At 40.6% G+C, this 23,100-nt stretch overlaps 1 protein-coding gene across 8 annotated transcripts in view; it reads right to left on the bottom strand.

The window, feature by feature from the left end:
* The window catches only part of CDH18 (cadherin 18), an 845,073-nt gene that overhangs the window by 277,050 nt on the left and 544,923 nt on the right, over positions 1 to 23,100 (bottom strand). For all 8 annotated transcript variants that reach the window (XM_074944996.1, XM_074945002.1, XM_074945001.1 and 5 more), the window contains one exon: positions 8,184 to 8,254. The gene's annotated coding sequence lies outside the window, so the exon portion shown is untranslated. The remainder of the gene's footprint in view (positions 1 to 8,183; positions 8,255 to 23,100) is intronic.

Here is a 23,100-nt window from a genome sequence, read left to right as displayed (position 1 = left end):
GTCCCAGTGAATTTTAGTGGAGAAAAATTTAATTCAGGCTCAAGCTGGGAACCTGAGATTTGGGTCTCAGAGCCCAGGCTCCAGAGAGAGTGTCTACACCACAGTTAAACAGCTGCATAGACTGAGCCCTGAGAGTCCAGGTCAGCTAACATGGACCAGCCATGGGTGTTAATTCCATTGCAGACATATCTAGAGTGCCACAGCTAAGTACAAGGAGGAACAGATTGTTACACTTGGGACAAATGAGGGTTAGTGGGTGACAGATCATCCTAAGAATGCAGGGGATGGAAAAAGAATCATCCTCTCTCTTCCTGCAGTGATGGTCTTGTGGTTTAGGCAGTTGAATGCTACCGTGGAGACTTGGATTCTATTCCTGTTTTTCTGCCACAGAGTTCCTATTTGACACTGGAGAAACCAAACTTTTCACAGGTAGTCACTAATTGTATGTTCCTCCTGATATCTGATTTGTCCAAGTGCTGAGCTCTCACACCTGGGTCTGAAGTCAATGGGAGTTGAACTTTGAACATACAAAGCTAAATACTCTGCAAAATCAGATTCCAAGTATCTCAAATTGGGCACACAAAATTAGCAGACACTTTTAACCTTATTCTGTCTGTGCATCAGTATTGCATCTGTAAAATGGAGATGATAGCCCCTCACCTCATAGGACTTTTGTGAAAATAAATATGTTTTAAACACTCAGGCACTGTAGACAAATGTCATAGGAAAGCCCAGGAGGAAATTCATAATTCTGTCTTCAGAGCATGGTTTGAACAGTGTGCAATAAATAAGGTGGGGGCCATATATTAAACAATGAAGATAAAATATTCAATATCTTCAAATTATTTGAGCACTGTCTACTCTGTGCACTGAATGAGGCAGGGATCCCATGGGGGAAAATAGTATGTGACCATGAAATTATCATAATGCAGTCTCACAAGGGGGGCAAACTAAGGATGCATAGGCAACCCCAGTTCTGGCATTTCCTACTTCCTGAGTGCGTGCATTGCAAATGTAATAATTTTTTTTTAATGTAGTTTTTTGTGTATTAGACAGACAGCTAGATGTGTGTTTCAGTGGGGGAAGGAGGGAAGGAGCCAGCTGCCCACCAAAAACTAAACAAATAAAATCTTGGGTCTGATATTATTTAGTACTGGAATTGTCCATCCATAATTAGTTCTGCAAACACAAAACATATTTGACTTACCTTCACCATCTTGGCAGGAAAAGAATCCTTGATAATTAGAAAAATACCAGATCTAGTCCAGAAGCCTTCCAGAACAGATTGAGAAAATGAAGGGCTAAATGTCACATTTTGATTTTTTTCTTAGTTACTTTGGAGAAAAATCACATTTCTGTTTTTAGCAATAACTATTTATATTGTCACTTTCACGCAGAAACTAATACAAGCATCAAGCTTTTTCCTAGAACTTTTCACCCTTGGGGCAAACTAGACTGGCTGAATGGACTTGCACAGAACATCTTACATTTAAAGACATTTACTGTGTTGGAGGATTCCCACTATCCAGATAACTAGGTTATCTATTTTAGGACATGAAAAACCTGTGATTTTTCTATTATTAAAAGAAGCTAGTGTATTTGCTATGAATACATTGCCTACAGTCACTGGAAATCTCTAGAATCTCCAAGAAAGCATCCTTATATGTTTTCCAGCTTATAAATTTGCTCAGTATTACTGCTGCAAATAAATGAAACTCAAATTAACTCCACATACAAAAGTTTGATAAAAAAGGGTCTCAAAACATCTTTTAAAAAGGTACAAGATATGATATTTTAACTGAGAAATCTATCTAAAGACTACATTTTAAAAAGTAATATTTGTGGTTATTATATCTGCACCAAAGCCTTCCAACAAGAAATGTACTGTAGCGGGGGAGAAAAGTCTTTAAATTTTACTAATGAGTCGGGAAATATTTACCCTACTTACGTAATAAAAGCGTATTTGCATTCTTTTCAAAATTGTATATCTGCAGGTAATTTGGGGCCAAATTCTCTGTTGCTATGATTATCCCAGCCCTATTGAAGTCAACTGTATGATAATATTGATCTCACTGCATCAATTTATGCTAGCAGAGAACTGTCTTATATCTAATATTGTTGTACCTCTACATTTTTTAAAAAACTGTATGTTTTTGTTTTGTGTGGTTTTTTTGTTTTTTCAGTCTGTATACTAGCACATTGTTATTAAAAATATGTCAAGAGCACAATAATTGCTTCTGAGTGTTTTGTGTGTGTGTGTGTGTGTGTGTGTGTATGGTTGGTTAGATATATACCTATATATATACACATGTACAATATATACATGATGCAAAAGTGTTTGGCAAATTCTCTTACACATACTTGCAAAACACAAATCCATAGTGTATACAATGCAATTCCATAATGTGCGCAAATCCTAATTTTCACAACATACGCATAGCTATTACAAAACTTCCATTACATGTTTGCAACATAAAATAATTTGATGATTTAACTATTCACCTTTCTGACAGCTGGGTTTATGATCTGACAAATATAATGTGCTGAGATTATTTTTGTAATTATTCACCTTCCCCAGCCCACCAGCATATCACCAATTCAGAATATACATGCAATGCTAAGTAATATGTGTGGATATATTTACAAACTGATAGTTTCTCTCTATTGTATACTGGTTCAATAGACTCATAAAGTGGATTGATATCCCAGAACAAAAACATTTTCTGTTTCCGTATTTTTTTTCTTTTTAATGTGTTCTCTGAACTCACATGACTTTCAGCAAAATCTCAGTTTTGGGAATGTGCAAACCTCGTGGCACTTGTATCATGGAGCTGCTGTGGGATTTATATTGCACATATTTATGAGTAATCAGTGAAACACAGATTGATATATACTAAGAAGTGTTAAGAGCATTTGTAGCATTCATTTTCAAAACTTTTTTTCCCCCTCATTCACACTGTATTAGTAGCAGCCTGGCACCAAACCGAACAGAATAAACTTTCTTTCGAAATGTTCTTTATGAAGTCTGACACAGAATTTGATATGTATGAAGCTTTCAAGTGTGAGCTGAAGGACATTTTAGGAGCCACATATGAGATCACTTGTTGTATGCCTGAGAACATTTCTTTTAATATTTGAAAGAAGCTACTAGACACTTTACATGCAGAAGCTAACTTGAGGTATAACCTATATATCTGCTGGATCTTAACCTATTTCCTGTAAGTGAAGAGAGAGAACATTTATCATCATCCTACTCAATGTTCAAGAATCATTAAAAAATCCAGGAGTGAACATCCAGAAAAAGTACTGGGGCGAGGGAAGGGAAGGGAAGTGGGGGCCACATAAATGTGGGAAGTAAAGGGAGTAGATTTATACATTAGCTCTCTGCTATCACTTCCTAACTGCACATATTTCAGCAGTCTTTTGTTATTCTTTGCTTCTGCTTTCTTGGTTGCTCTTTTGAGGACATGGGATGAATACGGAGAGCCTTAAAGACTGAGAAATCTGATAATCTCGGCTGAGTTTGTCCAGCCAGTTTCCTTCCTCAGATCTTCCTTCTTTTCTGCTCACTCCTAGAAATAGCTTGGTACTTCCCTTGACTGTTTAGCCCTGCTGCTTTCTTCTCCTTTTAATATTTTCTTCCTTCTGTAGATGTATAGACTAGGAGACAGTTTGTCAGTTTAATTCCTGGCATGAGGAGATCCTATCTTTGCTTTATCTTCTCTCTTTGGACCTTCTCACTTGCTGACCACTCTGCTCTCATTGCTTTGGATTTAAGACTGTTAGCCTGCAGATATCTTTGAAATCTGACTCCCATTTTATTTTTAGTCCCCTTATTGACACATTAGCCCCACCGACACATTTATTTACGGTGATTTGTTATGATGTGCCAAAGGGTTAGAATGATTCGGATGTTTACAAAAAACAAACTTTTCCATTTCCACCCCAGAAAAGACCAGGAGCGACATTAAAAGCTGCTATTTTCTCAACCCTGAGCCCTGACTCAGACTTGAGCTTTAAAAGACTTTCTGATATGATTTCCAAATCTGAGGCTTAATGACCTAAAGACTTGACCCTTTAGAAGAAAGAGCACTGGCTATACGCTGTAGGTTTCAAATGTTGGGTTTACAATTTACAAGCCCAGAAGGAAAAGTATCTAACTGGGAAGTTACAGTAGATGATCATAGTGCTGCTGTGATCATTTTTGAAGACAATCAAATCCTCAGATAATTTAGGGCCTGATTCTGCCAGCATCACAGCTGTGTCGTAGTTCCTTATTCCACCATAAATAGTCACCATGGGAGTACAGGTGGTAGAACTGGATCCTGTAAACTCCTTGGATGAAATGATGGCTCCACTGACACCAATGGGAGTTTTGCCATTGATTTCTATGGGGCCAAATTTTAGCCCCTTGATTTTTATGGGACTACTTATGTGAGTACCTGCTCATCAATGTGCATAGATTGCACAATCTGGCCCCTGCTGAACAACAAAATGAGGAAAAAGAATATCAGATTGAAAGGGGTCTCTAAACTTTTACATGATACTGATTCCTGGTGAAAACAGCCAACAAATATTCGACCCAAAAGTCCTACAATCTCATCTTCAACATGATACAGCTATTCCTCACCCAGTCAGGAAAAATGTGGATCAGACATCTTTATTTACAGCTTTGTATCCCTGCATTTTAGTGTTTCCTCTCTGATTAAAATATACAGATTATTTTTTACATATGACAGGAGCACCTATGAACCCTAGTCATTGACCAGGACCCTGTTGTGCAAGACACTCCTACAAACAGAGATTTTACCGATGAATAAAATATATTTTTTTACAGAACGGGGTATTAATTTTGCTTCACTTTTCCTGGCAAAGCTTAAGACCATTGGTGGCAGTATAGTTACCCCCTATATGAGCTACTATGCTATGCAGTTTATGAAATAAGTGACCACTGGTGCTAATATGAAAACAGCATACCATAATATCAAGCTCATGGCCCCAATCCTTTGCTGCAGCCCCGAGGAGATAAGGGGCAGGGATGGAGTGTAAAGATGCCTGTAAACTGCCTTTGCAATCCTGCTCTGTGGGGTTGCTTCATTCCAGGCTAAACCCATTAAGAAAGTTTCCTGAAGGTTGTAAGGGGCTATTTTTTCACTGCCAGGGATACCAGGGGCACTCTTTTTCCCCACTAATACCCCTAGTGCTGGCTTAAGGGATAGAGGCTGGAGTAGGAGCTTCTGCAGCAACTCTGTTCTACCTGGGAATTCCCCTGCACTGGAGAAATCCTCCAGAAGCTGGCTAAAATGGCTTTAGAGCAGCTCTGCATCACTGGAGCAGCAGGAAGTTGCCCCCTCGTGGTGAGGATCTGGCCCAACTTGCTTTGGAATCTCTGTATTCTATCATCTACTTTACGGTCATAATTGTTTAAATGTGAACACTCTTTTCCTCTCTGAATGTTTGAACTGTACACCATTGACATATGTTGAAAACTGTCTTGGGTTGATTTGAAATGTCTTCCAGTTCTTACCCCATAACCATCACTAACAAAGTCCATCAGAAGTGGGCAGTTGTCCACACATGCCTGGTAGGATAGGGATGATTGTTGGGCACATGTTTCATTAGGGAACCAATCTTCATTTTATTTGGAGAAAATAGAATAAAATATGATTGTTCCATCAACTGGTATTTTATGGCCCATTGAACAGCCAGAGTAGGAAACATCTTAATAAATAATGGCTTATGTACTATTTAACTGTGAACGTTGACTATTCATTTCATATATAAGTTCTATAAGGAGTGGTGATAGCTGCTATGTACACATAACGGCCACTGCTCACATTTGCTCACCAATTATTTTTTGAACGATTAACAAAATGACGACAGTATATTAATAATGGCAACATACTCTCTTCTTGGTGTAAATATGCAGAGCACTAGGCAGATGTTTTTATTTTTCCCCTCATTTTTGTTCTGCTTGTGAAGGACACAGGGTTGACAGCCTTGCAGACTAAACTCCTCCATGTGTGACCAGGAAACGAACAGCATAGCCAGTGGTAGGGCAAGCTTTCCATACCCTGCCTGTCCAATCCCACCCGACATTTTGCAGGGCTGACATATCCTGTGAATTAGGGGATTTCAGTCTTTGGCTCCTCTGCTAAAACTGTAAACAAGAGTGACAATGAATACCAGCTGTGGGGTTCTTTTGTTTGTTTTTTCAAACATGGATACCTTTATCTTGTTCATTACACATACAGTGTGAAAAAATCACTAGGTGGAAATAATGTTTGGTTCCTATTGGACTAGGCTGGGTTTGTGCCAGTGACATAAGAATGAGACTATTTCCCACTAATAAACCCATGAGCCTCCAGTTTCTCTGGACGCTCTTCCAAACAAAGAGCTGCATGTCACACCTTCTTGGTTCATCTTCGCCCCCACTTGATTACAAGTTTTATCATCACTTCTCTTGTTCTTATATTTCTATGGATGCTCCTCTCTCATTCAAAACATCGGTGCTGATTTCTGAGGAGATAATGCAGGCGGTACCTTCAAGGTGTTCTTTTTTCAGATAATTTTTATGTCAAACATATGATTGGAACCTTTTTATTGACAGTAGGAGATGGGTTGCCAGATTATCCTGCTGGTATATGGATGGTTCCCATATTTATTCAAGCAAATTAGATCTTTTCTACCACCCCATGTCACCTAGTAATTCATCTGATGTAGCTACTTTCTCTGTCTTCCTTCCTTTCTTCTTTCCCACTACTATATTAAGCTAGTATTAATGATTTATTTAGTTAGTGCTAGCTTGAGCTTTTAGTATAGAGTACATAGCAAGGTATGGGGTGGAGATGCACCATACCCTGGGTGGGGTGGAGAGCACTAGAGGCATTGTGGGTCTCTGAGTTGTGGCAGGGGGGAGGGGAGGCAGTTATTACAGCTACGTAGTGGGAATACTATACTCTCTCATAGCATGACCAGCCAGAACATGGGCATGGTGGAACCCTTGTTCCACCTCCCCAGCCCCTTTGCTCAGTTGTTCCGAGGGGGAGTAGCTGAGGTAAAGATCCTGTGCTCTCAGGAGTGCAGGAACTCCACATCTGACTGTCTCTTACATTAGTCACACAGATGGTGGCAGGGGAGACCTTATTCCCTCCTATTAATCTGCACTTCTGCAAAAGGAAAAGGCACGCTCCATCCCCTAATTATTTGAAGCAGAACCATGAGACCTAGAGTACCAGACTACATTTCCAGACAGTTCTACCTGAATAGCTCTCAATTTTTTAACTCTAGTTAGTTCACAAATGGCACCCTTACACTTAGTTGTATGTTTTAAGAAGCTGATAATTGCAGCATGAAAAGTCGCACATGCAAAATCTCTGCATTATTTTCAGAAAGCAGCTGATGGGCTTAATGCAGCTGCAAATAATTCTAAATGTTCGTACACCATCAGCCCTCAAATTTAGTGCATTATGCACCGTTTGCAAATTAAGTCTACCAAGCCCTTTAAGGTTTATTATTATATGTTGTATTCTGCTGCAGAGATATTTTCTCAAGGGGAAAAATAGAAGCCATCTATATTTTACAATGGAAATTAAGCTGGCATTATTCCAAAAACAGTGTAAATTAGCAGCAAGGCACACTGCAAACAAAGCTGACAGTCATTTATAATATGAAACAGAGTGGCATTTTAGTAGCATGTATACAAAATGGACAGATATGGCTTTATTCCTAGCTTCTGAGGGCATAGATTTGTGTGTGCATGCCTGCACTGCTCCCTCTAATTTTAGAGGGATTTTGAATAATTTTGAATATTATCTATTTAAAACTTCTTGCTACCTGAATGAGTTTACCTGAATGCTATTTAACACACTTTTCAGTTTGTAGCACATCGATAATTTACTGTATATTTCTGTACAGCGCTTATGTCCAGGTCCCTGATTACCGCCAAATTGATATCTTGACATTTTTCAGAGCACTTCAGTTTAGAAGCCGTTTGGATTGTACATGTGTGCGTGTTACAAAGTGATTGAAATGAAAGTAGCATTCCCAGTGCTGAGCAGCAGGTCTAAAAACATTTCAAACCAATAACTCTGAACGTCCTGCTCATCTCCATTCACTTTAAAACCAGAAGCAATACGTGTTGCTGGTTAGCTAAGAAAATAACACTTAAAACTGGCACTTACTGCCCAATGGTAACTGTGTGCTTCCCTTCTCTCACACAATCTGCCAAGCCAATCTTACTGCTTCTGCAATGCTGAAAAAAAAAAATAAGACAACAAATCAGACATTAGCGAAAGAGGAAAGATTTTTTAATTCTTGCCCGGAGCTGGAGTTAAGAGTAGCATAAATGATATTGGTACATCTGTTTGGAAATACTGTTGACACTTGAGACTCCTCTTCAGAAAGAAATGCAGATAGGGATGGAAGTTCCCTTTTATCCCTTCTGACAGTGGACTCCATTTAACCCCTACCTGCTACAAACTAATGCCAATCTGTCAGTGTAAAATCTAGCCACAAATATTTTATGTTATTGTGTAAAGTTCAGGTCTGACCAAGAAAAAATAATCAGATGGGTTTATCAGCATACTGAAAAATAATCAGATCCATCACCCTCACCTTTGGCCATTTTTAAGAGCAATCCTGAACGTTCCAGAGTATTGAGTTAACTTTTCTTTTTAAATAGCCTCCCTAATTTATTCCCCATGCTATGTCACCTCCAGTTACCAACTGGAAACCCAAGAATCAAAATAGTGCAATATTAAACAGAACACATTTCCAGCCTGACTGGAAGCAGAAGTCACATGTGGAGGAGACCCTGATTATGAGATGTCCACCTCAAATTTTCCTATGAAAAAGTCTAGGATACATCAGATGACATTCTAATTAGCACTCAAGCTTCAGGGTGCACATCTCACCCAAATGCAAGCCAAATCCAAAACAAACGCTTTATAGTTTGCCTATCATACAAAAGTAGAATCCCCATCTCAATCAACTTCATTGTAAGTTAGACCCATCCAGGGCCACATAAAGGCAACACTCACATACCCACTCCCTCAAGACACTTCTGGCCTTGCCCCCAAATTATGACCCAGCTCTCTACTTGAAATGGAGTAGAGTGGAAGGGGCAGCAGGATAGGTCTGTGTAATCTCTGACAGAACAGTAGCAGATACCTACTCTGCATGGGAGCTTCAGTGGTGACAGCAACTGTCCCTCTCCCCGGTGGAGGCAGAGATGGCAGCTGTGATATATCTGTTTGGATGGGTAGGCTGGGCCTACTGTATTATTCTCCTGTCTCACAGTCCTCAGCCGGAGTGGCATTGGCTGAAAACCACCCGGAACAGTAGGTCTTGGAGTAAACACCCCAATGTCATGCATAGGCCAGCTCCTCTTCTGCTGGTGCAAATAGAAGAAAACACTGACTTTCTGACATTCATGTGTGACAACTGCTGTTTACTGAAGGGTACAGTAACCACTGGAGCCAGTGAGCCTGACTCCAGTCACGTGACAGGGCTAGTAACCCATACCCATGTCAGCTGACTGGGGTGAACAAATAAAGTTCAGTTGACTCTTACTAGCATTCATGGGTGAGTCACACATTTATTAACCTAGTATGAAGAAGCATTTACAGTTTCTAGTAAGCTCCATTACAAAATATCAGATGGTGTTAATTTAATTAAAAATTTAAAAAGAGATGCAGATAAAACTCTTAATCACTCCTCAATTATGATACATTAGAGATGTCACCACATTGAAGCATACCTTCCTTACAATCTTACACCTACAGTTGTTCCATTTTCAGTTCTCCATGCAGTCTGTAAAGCTTGTCAAAACTTAGGGAAATGATGACAGTTTTGTAACATCAGTGTTGCCAACTCTCATGATTTTTTTGCAGTGACGGGATTTTAGCTGTGGCTAGAGCCCAGTCTGAAGATGAAGAGAGAAACTCCAGCCCTCTATCGCATTTGAGCCTTGAATGCCTGTCCCAGTTGCCTGCCTCCTGGGGTAGAGCAACCAATCACAGCTGCTATGGGAAAAACAGTTTCCCCTTCCCCCCACCTCATAATACCAAAGCCATGCTCATGGGAGGGGAGGGGGAGTAGTGAACTAAAGAATTCCTGGAGCTGACACCCCCCCCGCCCCAAATCTGGAAGGGGGAGAGGTGACCCCATTTGCAGCCCCCAACCCAAAAACTGGAAGGGAGAAGTGAAGAACACCAGGAGGAGCAGAAGTGTGGCTGAGAAAACGTGGGGGTGAACTGATGGAAAGAAGGGCTGCAGGGGGCAGAACTGATTTGAAAGTTGGGGCAAAATTAATTTCTGAGCAGTGGATGGGGAGATGTGGGGTAAGAGCACCTGAAGCATGGGGCCAAATCTCTCTCTCATCCCCCCCCCCCCAAGGGAGAGCTCAAAAATCTAAAGACAGACCAAAACCCCCACTATTTTATTCAGATATAACTTTATAAATTAATAACATTAAAATGTACATGTTTATTAACATTATTGCACTAATAATATTAATAAATACATATGTTATTATTAATGATATAGTAGTAAATTGCATCTAAGGTCTGACATGATTTTTGATCTCCTGAGATAGGCAATGCTGAGTACAAACCTAGTGACATTTTCAAATAATTTCTGATAACCCCACCAACCATAATGAGGAAAGGATTTTAAAGGAACACTATCAATTTCAAAATGTCATTTTATTATTAATATTGTGCTAGTGCTAGGAGGCCACAGTTGAGATTAGTGCCTCATTATGTTTTTCATACATGTATTAAGAGACAGTACGTGCCTTCAAAAGCTTCCAATCTTAATAGACAAGACAATAAAAGGGTGGGAGAAAGAGAGTATTATCTCCACTTCATATGTGGGAAATGAAGACACAGTGATTAAGTGATCTGACAAGGTCATAGAGGAAGTCTGTTGTGGAACTCAGCCTAGACCCATGCTTTCCGAAGTTCCATTTCAGTGCCTTAATCAAAAACTTTTTTCTCTAGATCTTTCTTCATTTCTATATGAAAGTCTCTTACCTACCATTTTTACATGTAACCTTACCATACAGAAATTGCAAGTGGTTAAATAAAATGTGGTGCTCTCTATTTTTCAGTCTTATTTTTGCATTAGATATTTATTTGTATTGCAGCAGTACATGGAGGCCTCTATTAGGGATCAGGACATATGTAAAATTAAAAAGATGTTCCTCCTCCAAGGAACTTATACAATCTAAGTAGCTAATGTCCAGTCAGTTGCATGTCTGTGTTGATAGTGAAGTTCACTTAATTTTACATATCAGCATGGTGACATCACAGTAATGCCAACTTAGGGGAATTCATGTGTACACAGGTCCTGTAAGAGCGTGTGATAAGAGCGGAGGAACGGCCAGAAGGGTGCCTATTCACCTCCCTAGGACTCCTGGAAGAGACTGAAGGATAAAAGCTGGGATGGTGTCTCCCCTCATTGTTTTGGTTCCCCATATTGTTTTAGGGCAAATGAAATCCAACGATCACAATCACCCCAGCATGAAGCTCTGAAAGGTAAACAATGTGTAGCAAGGTGACACTGGTTTTCTAGTCTCTCCCCAGGCTCTTTGCAGAATTGGAAGAGAACTGAATGGGAAGGCAGAGCCTATGAGTTACCAGTGGGGGTGTAGCAGGACTCTGAGCCTCCCTGCCTGATCTGCCACTGTCACAGATAATAGCAGGGACTGTAAGCCATGTCATGACCCCTCTCCTGCGTGAAAGCATCAAGTTGGGATAACTAAGGTAGCTGTTAGGTGAAGAGAAGCATTGAAGCTCTCTCCCCTGCTAGTGCAACCCAGGTAATCACCAGAAGGAGAGAGAAGAATATTAAACATGTATGAAAAAGTGCAAACTGAAGAAAAATCATGAAGTGGCAGCAAGTTGGGCACAACTTTAAGATGCTCATTTTCATGACACTTTGAAAACATGGGAGATGTCAAATTGATTGCCTTTCAACACTATCATGAGAGATCAGATGTGGAGCTGGAGCACCAAGTTTGGCCTCCAGAATAACATAAAATAGAAAAAAAATCCCTTCTGTGTTAAAATGAGAGATGTGTAGTTCCCTCTACAGTGCATTGATAATCCTGCAGTCTTATAATTCCAGCAATTCTGCAGAGGATTTCACTGAACAACAAAGAGTGCCTGTTACAACAAAAACAAAACAAAACCCCTCCTGTTCCTGCAGGACTGAAGGAAATTTTGAAACAGCTGGACAGCACTTTTTCAAGAGTCAAAATATAACGGTTATATTTTGACTCTTGAAAAAGTGCTGTCCAGCTGTTTCAAAATTTCCTTCTGTCCTGCACTTTTTCATACATGTTTAATATTCTTCTCTCTCCTTCTGGTGATTACCTGGGTTGCGCTAGCACATTCATCTACAGTGGCTTTTAACAGTGAACACATGCAAATTGCTCCTAGAATATTTCATTTGTCCCTTTTGCAGAGAATGTTGAGCAGGGTGAGTCATGGTGGAACCTGCTTGTTGAGAAGAAATAGGCACTCAGAGTCTGGTTTTGTTCTTCCTTGGAACACACAAGACCAATTATACTAACTAACATCATCATCACCGAAAGATGAAAGGAAGAAGGGAAATGAGTGTAACTGTAGATGCTTTAAAAAAAAAACAAACCACTGTTCTCCCCTTCTGGGTTTAATATCACAGTTGGAATAAATCTGTTTTGATTAGCACCACGCTAAGGATATCTTTGGGGGAGAAAAGAAAATAAACAGTATACATTTTAAAAAAAAATCCAACAGCCTTACACTGAAAGAAGTTATTAATATTGTCTTTATTACTTTTACTCTTGTTATTGCTTCTTGAAATGGTAGGAGAGATCTAAGAGTTATGGTCTGTTTTCCCATTGATACTATAATGAGCCACTAGGGGAACTAGAAGCAACTTACTGCCACACAAATTATGGCAAGTTTTTTGGTTTTTTTTAGGTTGTATAATTAAGGGGAGGTAGTGCTATTGGCAACACGATTAGTCTTTAAATTCCTCACTCCCCGCCTCAGGGAGCTGAGCACTGTAACTCCCCTTCTGTATATTTCTAACCGACTAAAGCTATTATCTTTTTGTTTACCATAAATAGTGCCTCTGACTCACTTTGTTTTGGGGAACCTGCCTCACAATCCCAATATAAATGTATGTAGCTAGCCCCTGTGGGAGAACCACAGTGCATTGCAATGGTGCAAAACCCATCATAAAGAAATCTCCCAAAATTTACAGCTTGAAATGGCGCAGCTATATCATCTCAGGAAGTGATTTTGTTAGTTCTCAGAAGGTAAACATACTGGGCCTGACCTACATACCCAACTGCTCCAGGAACTAGTATTGATAATGCTATAGAAGTTATAATATCAGTACCTGACATAACTGAATAATTGCTGATGTGGGCACTGTGCTATTGAAGAAGCTGTCTTTTAGGTGTGATTTAAAACAGAAGTCATCTTGACTACTACCGTAGAGGCCCAGTTATACTTGGGGCATGTAGGAATCCCACAGCAATTTTTGCAAGAGGAGGTCAATAACCATCCTTATGTGCTCATCTAATTACAATGTGACATTTTGGTTGGATATGATATTGTTACTTCCTGTCCTAAGCTCTTGCATAGTGTTTCTGTGCATTTGTTATCAGCTGCTATGTTACACTCAATAATTCTTTCAATTTTGGTAGCGGGTAAAGTGATTAGACTAGATTGATGGACAAAGTGTTTATATCATTTAGCAAAATGTATAAACGCTTTGGGATCCATATGGATGAAAGAAGTCCTCAACATTTAAGGCCTGCAACATATGATAACTCCATTCCTGTATCCTGCACACTTGTCTTCTACACGTTTTTGTACTGGAAATAACATTTTTGACTAATATTGATTACTTGTAAACTATATTCTCAAGTAATTTTCAATTGGTAAGCATTTGCTCAGAAAAGTGATCATCAGAAATGATTTCCTTGTGATTTTTTACACTTTAAATATTCCTTTCCTCCCCATCCCCCCGTGGCTACTTGAAAAGTCAAGGCACTGAAAGCCTAATTCATCTTCTTGCTTTGGCACATACCTGGAATCCAACTGAGTGACTGTAGTCTAAGCCCTGGTCTACATTAGGACTTTAGGTCGAATTTAGCAGCGTTAAATCGATGTAAACCTGCACCCGTCCACACGATGAAGCCCTTTATTTCGACTTAAAGGGCTCTTAAAATCCATTTCCTTACTCCACCCCTGACAAGTGGATTAGCTCTTAAATCGGCCTTGCCGGGCCGAATTTGGGGTACTGTGGACACAGTTCGACGGTATTGGTCTCCAGGAGCTATCCCAGAGTGCTCCATTGTGACTGCTCTGGACAGCACTCTCAACTCAGATGCACGATTGTTTGCCGATGCTCTGACGCAGGGAGGGGCGACTGACGACACGGCTTACAGGGAGTTAAAATCAACAAAGGGGGTGGCTTTACATCAAGGAGTATTTCAGGCAGGACTTCATGGAGGGTTCCAATAAGAAATGGTGCGCCTACGTTATTGTTCTTATTGGAACAAGGAGGTTACTCTGGCCTCTGACTGATACATGGCTAGATTTACCTCGCTGCACCTTCTCTGTGAGTGACTGCAATGTGACCTAGAGGAATGAGTCCCTTAGATGGGGGGCGGGGGGAGTGTTTGCAAATGAGTACAAAACAAATCTGGTCTATTTCTTGTTTTGATACACTCCATCTATCTTTTACATCTTTGGCTGGCAGCAGACGGTGCAGAAGGACTACATGCCATCCACATCTCATGGCTGCTCGGCAGAAGATGGTACAATAGGACTGCTAGCCATCCTCATCTCTTGCCTGCCCAGCAGAAGATGGTGCAATAGGACTGCTAGCAATCCATATAACCTGCCTGCTCACCATAAGATGGTTCAATAGGACTGACTGCAGGACTAAAGAGAATGACCTGATCAAGTCACTCCAAATTTTAGTCCCTGTGCCCATGTCTGCCCAGGCGCTCCTGATCGACCTCACACAGGCGACCAGGAGCACCTCGGACATGACGATGACGGCTATCAGTCCTACTGTACCGTCTGCTGCCACAAGGCAATGGGTTGCTGCTGCTGTGTAGCAATGCAGTAGCGCATCTGCCAGCACCCAGGAGACATACGGTGACAGTGAGCTGAGCGGGCTCCATGCTTGCCGTGGTATGGCGTCTGCACAGGTAATTCAGGAAAAAAGGCGCGAAATGATTGTCTGCCCTTGCTTTCACAGAGGGAGGGAGGGAACGGGGGCCTGACGGTATGTACCCAGAACAATCCGCGACAATGTTTTAGCCCCATCAGGCATTGGGATCTCAACCCAGAATTCCAATGGGCAGCGGAGACTGCGGGAACTGTGGGATAGCTACCCACAGTGCAACACTCCAGAAGTCGACTCTAGCCTTGGTACTGTGGAAGCACTCCGCCGAGTTAATGCACTTAGAGCATTTTCTGTGGGGACACACACACTCGAATATATAAAACCGATTTCTAAAAAACCGACTTCTATAAATTCGACCTAATTTCGTAGTGTAGACATACCCTAAGCATAGAAACAAGAGCAGCACTCTAGGGAATGCATGCACCTAGCAGGGACCTAAAAGCTTCAATTTTTAAGCTCCAACAACAGTATAATGATCTTAGTGATCTTACTATGCTACGAACAAAAAAAAAGGGGGGAGGGGATGGTCATTTTATGCCCTATAATTTTCAAATGCTACCTACATATGACATTTGCTTGAAGGCACAGAGCCATATAGCTGAACTTGACAGCTTTTCCTTCACTACCCTGAACTTTTCCATTGCCATAAATGGGAGATGAATTAGCATACAGCTATTTGTTCTAATGAGAAATTCATTCCTTTCTGAGAATACCAGTTAGAAATAATGTGTGCTTATCATACATAAACTGCATTTTTGAAGCATAAGCCAAGTATTTACTATGCTGCCTTTCCCCCCAATTCTTATTGTCTAACTTATAGAGGGTTTTTTAAAATCTTTTAATTAAACCTAGAGTCTAATTGCTTGGCTCCCCATAATCCCCTTCATCTATAGCTTCACTGAGGCATCCATGAAGGGAAGCTCAAATTACCAGCTAGAACCAAGCAAAGGTATTAGAATATGGCCATTTATAGGGTCCTACCAAATTCACGGCCATGAACAATGTGTCACGGACCGTGAAAACTGGTCTTTTGTGTGCCTTTACTCTATACTACACAGATTTCCTAGGGGGAGACCAGCATTTCTCAAATTGGTGGCCCTGACCCAAAAGGAAGTTGCGGGGGCAAGTCACAAGGTTATTTCGGGGGGCGGGATTGTGGTATTGCCACCCTTACTTCTGTGCTGCCTTCAGAGCTGGACAGCCGGAGAGTGGCGGCTGCTGGCTGGGAGCCCAGCTCTGAACGCAGCGCCCCGCCAGCAGCAGCAGCACAGAAGTAAGGGTGGCAAAACCATATCATGCCCCCCTTATTTCTGCACTGCTGCCTGCAGAGCTGGGCGGCCAGAGAGCAGCAGCTGCTGACTGAGGGCCCAGCTCTGCAGGCAGCAGCAGAGAAGTAAGGGTGGCAACACCACAGCATGCCCTCCTTACTTCTGCGCTGCTGCTGGTGGGGCTCCAGAGCTGGGCTCCCGGCCAGCAGCCACCACTCTCCAGTTTCTGCCACCAGGAGCAGCACAGAAGTAAGGGTAGTAGTACCGCAACCCCGCCCCCTACAATAACCTTGCAAACCCCCCCAACTCCTTTTTGTGTCAGGATCCCTACAATTACAACACAGTGATATTTACTATTTAAAAAATCCTGTGACCATGGAATTGACCAAAATGGACCATGAATTTGATAGGGCCTTCGCCATATATTAGTTTAAATAGGCACATGACTTATTTGTACTTCTTATTATACCAGGTAGATTTGTTTCTTTGTGTGTTGTTTGGTTTGGTTTTCTACCTTACAGAAACAAGCTCGCTGCTTTCTTTTTACATATTTAGCTACAATCCACCCCTGGATGTAAACCCACTGAAGACAATGGAGTTACATCAGGGATGAATTTATCCCTGAATGAATTAAAGAAGAAAAGGCTCAGATTTCAAATTCTCCACTTTGTCAAAACAGGTCACACCACTTAGTAGCTCCTTTTAAAAATATTTTTTATCACAAGAAAGCATTTCAATACATAGTGTTGCATCTATCTGCATTCACCCTGGTAATAATAACAGCCACTATGCATTGATAGAGATGGTTCTTCAAAGAACGCTATAATGCATTCAAAACCTAAGAATAAGCATTCCCAGCACTTTGCTAGAGGTGATTGAGATAAACATGACATTACTAAGGAAAACATGTGTTATCAAAATGCATGTACACACACATTTGGAAGTTATTCAACTTTACTAGGGGTCTTCTAAGGTTATTCTATTAGCAAGGTTGATTATTATGTGTAATATAATTGGAGCCATGACACCGGACAGTAATTTTCAATGTAACACATGAGAAAACATTAATAGCAATACAAAGGTAAATAAGTGGATAGCTTGTACTAATCTATTCTTTAAGAGCCATCCAAGATGTATAACGTCGTGACTGAATGCTGTGGAAATTCAGCACATTCAGTAACTTGCTGGTGCTCCTTCAAGAAATACCGAACATCTTTAGAGGTACAAAGTAAGTGAAAGACAAAGTAATTGGCCTCAGATCTCCAAGTTAGAATGAAACCAACACTTGTAAATCTAAATAATCTTCTGTCCTAGGATTTTGTATTTTAAATAACAACAACAAGTAAATTTATAACAACCACCACCACTTTACATAAGACAGAAAACAGATATGAGGGAAAGAAGGCCATGACTGACAAGGACAAGCAGTGTTGATGGGAAAATATAATTAATTGATCTCATTCTGTTGGTATTGCCACAAAGCCTGAAAGAATTGTCCAGATTGGATTAAAAGAAATTGTGGTACTGTTTGATGTGGTGGTGTCGTTCTCCCCCCACCTCCACCCCACCTCAGTCCCCTCCCCCACTCCTCTATCAAGGTTGAGGAGAGAGATAGTACAATCTAAAAATTGTGAACTACATTTACATTCATAGGGCACATGTAAAAAGGTATCAATGTCTTTTGGACATGACCAGCATTATCTTGACAGCGATAATCTATCTCAATTTAGCGTCTACTATCCTCCATGAAAGATAAAGGGTGAGAAGAGAGCTGAAGAGAAGAAGCAAGTGCATGAACTGGTGAGCATATATACTGTACAGATGCCCACTGTGAAGGACGATTCAAGCCAGTTTCCGAAATCCTTTCAGTAGCATTACAAGTAGATTAATTTCCTGTGCTTATTTTGATCTCACAACAGTTTTATATTGGTGTCCTTCCAGTAACTCTGAAAGAATTCCTCCTGATTTATGCTGGTGTAACACAAAACACAATCATGTTCCCTATCTTTCTTTTTTGTTTTTGGTAAATTGCCAAACAAGATTTTCACTTTTCAAACTCCAGATCAGCCATTTAAAATCAAATCACCTAGGTCATCTTATATCTAATGATGATAGAGAACAACGGCAGAAACAAGGTGTTACTTATTAAACTCTTTCAATCAAGTCTTAATTCAGTCACTTTAAATCCAAAAATTAAAACCCTAGAAAGCAGCAGGCTGTCTAGGCATTTTCAGCTGGAGAGCAGAAGGAACCAAGTGGCCACAATCAATCTGTACTGTGGGGCAGATTACCTGACCTGCTGTAGTAGCACCATTCAGGCAGTACTGGGGGAAGAGAAACCACCTGCAGGTCCCTTACCAGGCTTCCCATGGCTCCCAGGCTCTCCAGCAGACTGCCAGTTGGACTACAGAGGACCTGGGAGTCTCCAGGCTCTGAGGCTCACAGTGCTTGTTCACTGCCTGGCTAGCCAGCACCCCAGTTAGCTGATTCCTGGATTGCCAAGCTGCTTGGTTAGCTGCCTTCCCAAGCAGCATGGGACGGTGGCCAGCCAGGGAACTGGGCAGCCCACCCATCCGCCCACACAAAAAACAAACAGCCAACAAGCTGAAAAAATCCATTTTTGTTCTGTTATGAATTTTTTCTGGAAATCCCTTCCCACATAAAACAGCTTGAGCTTTTTGACTTTTTGCCCCAGTTTGAGATGGGAAAACATTCAGAAACTTTTGTTTTGTAGGAAAGGATATCCGTCTAGGGCAATAACTTGTTATTGGTTCCATCTAGGGCAATAACTGGTTATTGGTTCTCATCTTCTCCCATCTGTTTCCCCCATCTGCTGAACTGCCCTTGATGTTGGTGATAGTGGGTACCCATCCTTTGCTATGCAGTCCCCTGGGCTCAAGCAAGGCCAGATAATTCCTATCCTGCTCCCCTGAGACTCCAGTGCATCTGGCAGCAAGCTTCCAAGCCCAGACAGACCAACTTGTGCTAACAGGGCTCGAGCTAGCACATTAACAATAGCTGTGCGGACATGGCAGCACTGAAGGGAGCTCGGGGTAAGCATCCACGGTCAGATCCAGAGGGCAGGGTGGGCTGGAGTTTATGTGGCTAGCCCAAGCCACAACATCCTCAGAGCTATGGGTTTTGGTTGGTTGGTTGGTTTTTGCATGCTAGTGCAAGCCCCACTAACACACGTCTGTCTACCTGGGCTGGGAGGCTACCCCCTGCTACAGTGTAGATGTAATCCAACAGCACAGGAGGCTATGGAGTAGTCTCCTTTCTCTGCAATGCAGCAAGCAGCCAGAGAGGGAGTTGAGCTGCTGACCTGCTGCAGCAGAGACAGGAGAGTAGCTGCTGAGAGGCTACACACTAGAGCCTGAGGCAATAGGAGAACAAGTGGTAAGGAGTTCTGAAGGCCACAACATTTCAGCTTAGAAACATGGTTTAGGGAGCACTTTTTCAATTAATACCTAATCCAAATTTTCTTAACACTGTCCTTCTCAAGAGCCAACATTTAGAGCCTTGTGGACACCCTTATGCTAGAACACATCTTCCCTTGTGATGCAGTAAATATATAGAAGGCTTCTATTAGAAATACCCAACATATCAGGATCTCAGTTCTTACCTGGAGTTAAGTTATGAGTTCATGAGGTCAAACTAGATGATCGCAACAGTCCTTTCTAGCCTTGGAATCTGTGACTCTCCATGGAATGCTAATCGTGACATTATGGCAAGTGAACCAACAATCCATATGCGGAGATAATTTGCTGAAATATTACATCTGAGAAAGCAGTGTTTCTGCAAATGGCAAGGGACATTACGTCAGCTGAGATAAGTAGTACCTTGGCAGTGCCAAACTGGGGTCCTTACATAGATATGGTGTGATGATGTAGTAGCAAAGTCTAGAATGTGATGAACCCAGACTAGATTAGTGCTGGTCATTTAGAAAAGGTGGCTCATTTTGTTCCCACCTGGCATTAGGTTACGCCTGGTGGGGGAATTATGTGTGAGTTGATTGTAAGACTGAGCAGAGTTTGTGAAACTGAAGCTGCCTTCTCTGCATTACATGTCCTAGCCTGTTGTCTAAATTGTTTGTGGTAAGAAGAGTGTTATTTACTTCGTCCTCATGTTATGTTTGAGTCTTTATATTGTAATTCAGAAAGAATTTGACAATTTTTCATAGAAAAAGGTTGTTTTTTTTCCCATTGGAAAAAGGGGTTTTATCAATATTTTAAACAAAAACTTCAAAATAAATATTTCAGGGAAAATCCCTTGACATGTTTTGATATTTTTGAAAAGTTTATGGAATTTTTTTGTAATAATCACTTTTGTTCTTTTTACAATAATAATAAATAATAATACTAATAATAAACTTTCCCCTCCCAAGAAAAAAGTGATACAAAAATTTCAAATGGTAAGAAGTTAGAGAAAGTAACACTTCTGTTTTTAAAAGTGTCATTTTCTTTCCCTTTTTATTTAACCTTTTTTATGTTTAACCTTCTTCCCCCCCTTGTTAACACTTAAAAGTGAAAGTATTTCTTTTTTCTATGAAAGTAACACTTTCAGCAGTTTTACTGTTTTCCAACTGACAAAACTTGAAAAACAGAAAGTGTGGCAATTTTTTTTTTCCCACAGCAGGAAAATCTGAAAACTTATTTCCCATAGGAAAATTCACATGAGAAAAAAATCCCATTTTCTGGCCAGCTCTAGAAATAATTATATAATGTTTGTAAAAATATTGAAAGTTAAACATATAATTGGCAATGCTAAGTATTATAATAAATAAAACAGCAGCGTTAGCATAACTATGACATATTTTCTATTTAAAACAAAACCAAAACAAAAGAGCAAACAAACAAAATTATTTTTATTGAATCTTCTGCTGTATAAACTTTCTAAATGAATATTGTGTAAGTGATTGAGCAAATATTTTTTTGTAATACTGTGTGGATTCTTCACTCCAAGAGGGGCTATATATTTATAACTTTCTCCTCAACATATAACTTGGACACCTCCCAAACATTAATTTATTCATCCTCACAACACCCCATGAGGTAGGAAAATGTTATACCCATTTAATATATGGGGAACTGAATCATAGGGACATTAGTGACTTGCTCAGATTGTGGCAGAGCTAGGAGTTGAGTGTCAGTCCAGTGATTTTCACAAGACTATCCTGTCCCTACCTGTATGAAACCTTTTTCTGGATTTTGCTGTTCAAATATGCGATTGAAAGGGTGCTGTTTAAATTGTTACTGTGTGGCTGTGTGACTAACTTTGGTGGTAACATATAGTAAAAGAAACAATGAAGACCTGATGTATTGTGTTCGGGGGACCCATGATTGCTAGGGAGAGAGGCACAATAGTGCAGATATTTAGAACGACAAAGAATGACATTGAACTGGAAGAACAGAAGGCCTAAGTGCCTGCCTTTAGTAGAATACTCTCTACTCTTCCAGATACCAAATCACAGAATCAGAAGTGTAGGACTGGAAAGGATCTCAACAGGTCATCTTATGCAGTCCCTGCATTCAAGACAGGGCTAAGTAATAATTAGACCATTCTGACAGGTGTTTGTCTAACCTGTTCTTAAAAACCCCCCATGATGGAGATTCCACAACCTTCCTAGGCCATTTGTTCCAGTGCTTAACTACCCTGACAGTTAGGAAGTTTTTCCTAATGTCCAACCTAAACCTCCCTTGTTGCAATTTAAGCCCATTGCTTCTTTTCCTAGCCTCAGAGGTTAACTAGAAGAAATTTTTCACCCTCCTCCTTGTAACAACCTTGCATGTACTTGAAAACTGTTAGCATGTCACCCCTCAGTCTTCTCTTTTCCAGACTAAACAAACCTTTTTTTTTCCCAATTGTCCCTCAGAGGTCATGTTTTCCAGACTGTTAATCATGTTGTTGCTCTCCTCTAGACTTTCTTGAATTTGTCCACGTCTTTCTTGAAATATGGTGCCCAGAACTGGATTTAATACTCCAGCTGAGGCCTTATAATGCGGAATAAATTGTAAGAAGTATTTTTTGTGTCTTGCTACAACAATCCTGTGAATATATCCCAGAACAGTGCTCCTTTTTCTTTTTGCAACAGTGTTACATTGCTGACTCATATTTAGCCTGTGATTTACTATAACCCCCAGATCCCTTTTCATATTCCTCCTTCCTAGGCAGTCATTTCCCATTTTGCATACCTGCAACTGATTGTTCCTTCCTAAGTGGAGTACTTTGTATTTGTCCTTATTGACTTTCATCCTATTTACTTTAGACCATTTCTCCAGTTTGTCTAGATCATTTTGAAGCTATACTCCAAGCACTTGCAACCCCACCCAGCTTGCTATCGTCCACAAACTTTATAAGTGTACTCTCTATGTCATTATCTAAATCATTTATGAAGATATTGAACAGAAACAGACCCCGAACCGATCCTTGTGGGACCTCACTCAATATACCCCTCCAGCTTGACTGTGAACCACTGATAAATATGCTCTCGGGAATGGTTTTCTAACCACTTATGCACCCACCTTATAATAGCTCTGTTTTGGCTATATTTCCATAGTGTGTTTATGCACATACAAGACAGTATCAAAAGCCTTACTAAAGTCAAGTTATACCACATCTACTGCTTCCATCT

This window comes from Natator depressus, chromosome 2 (assembly GCF_965152275.1).
Source record: "Natator depressus isolate rNatDep1 chromosome 2, rNatDep2.hap1, whole genome shotgun sequence".
In the NCBI taxonomy this organism is placed as follows: Eukaryota; Metazoa; Chordata; order Testudines; family Cheloniidae; genus Natator; species Natator depressus.
This window is presented reverse-complemented; position numbering and strand designations above follow the sequence as displayed.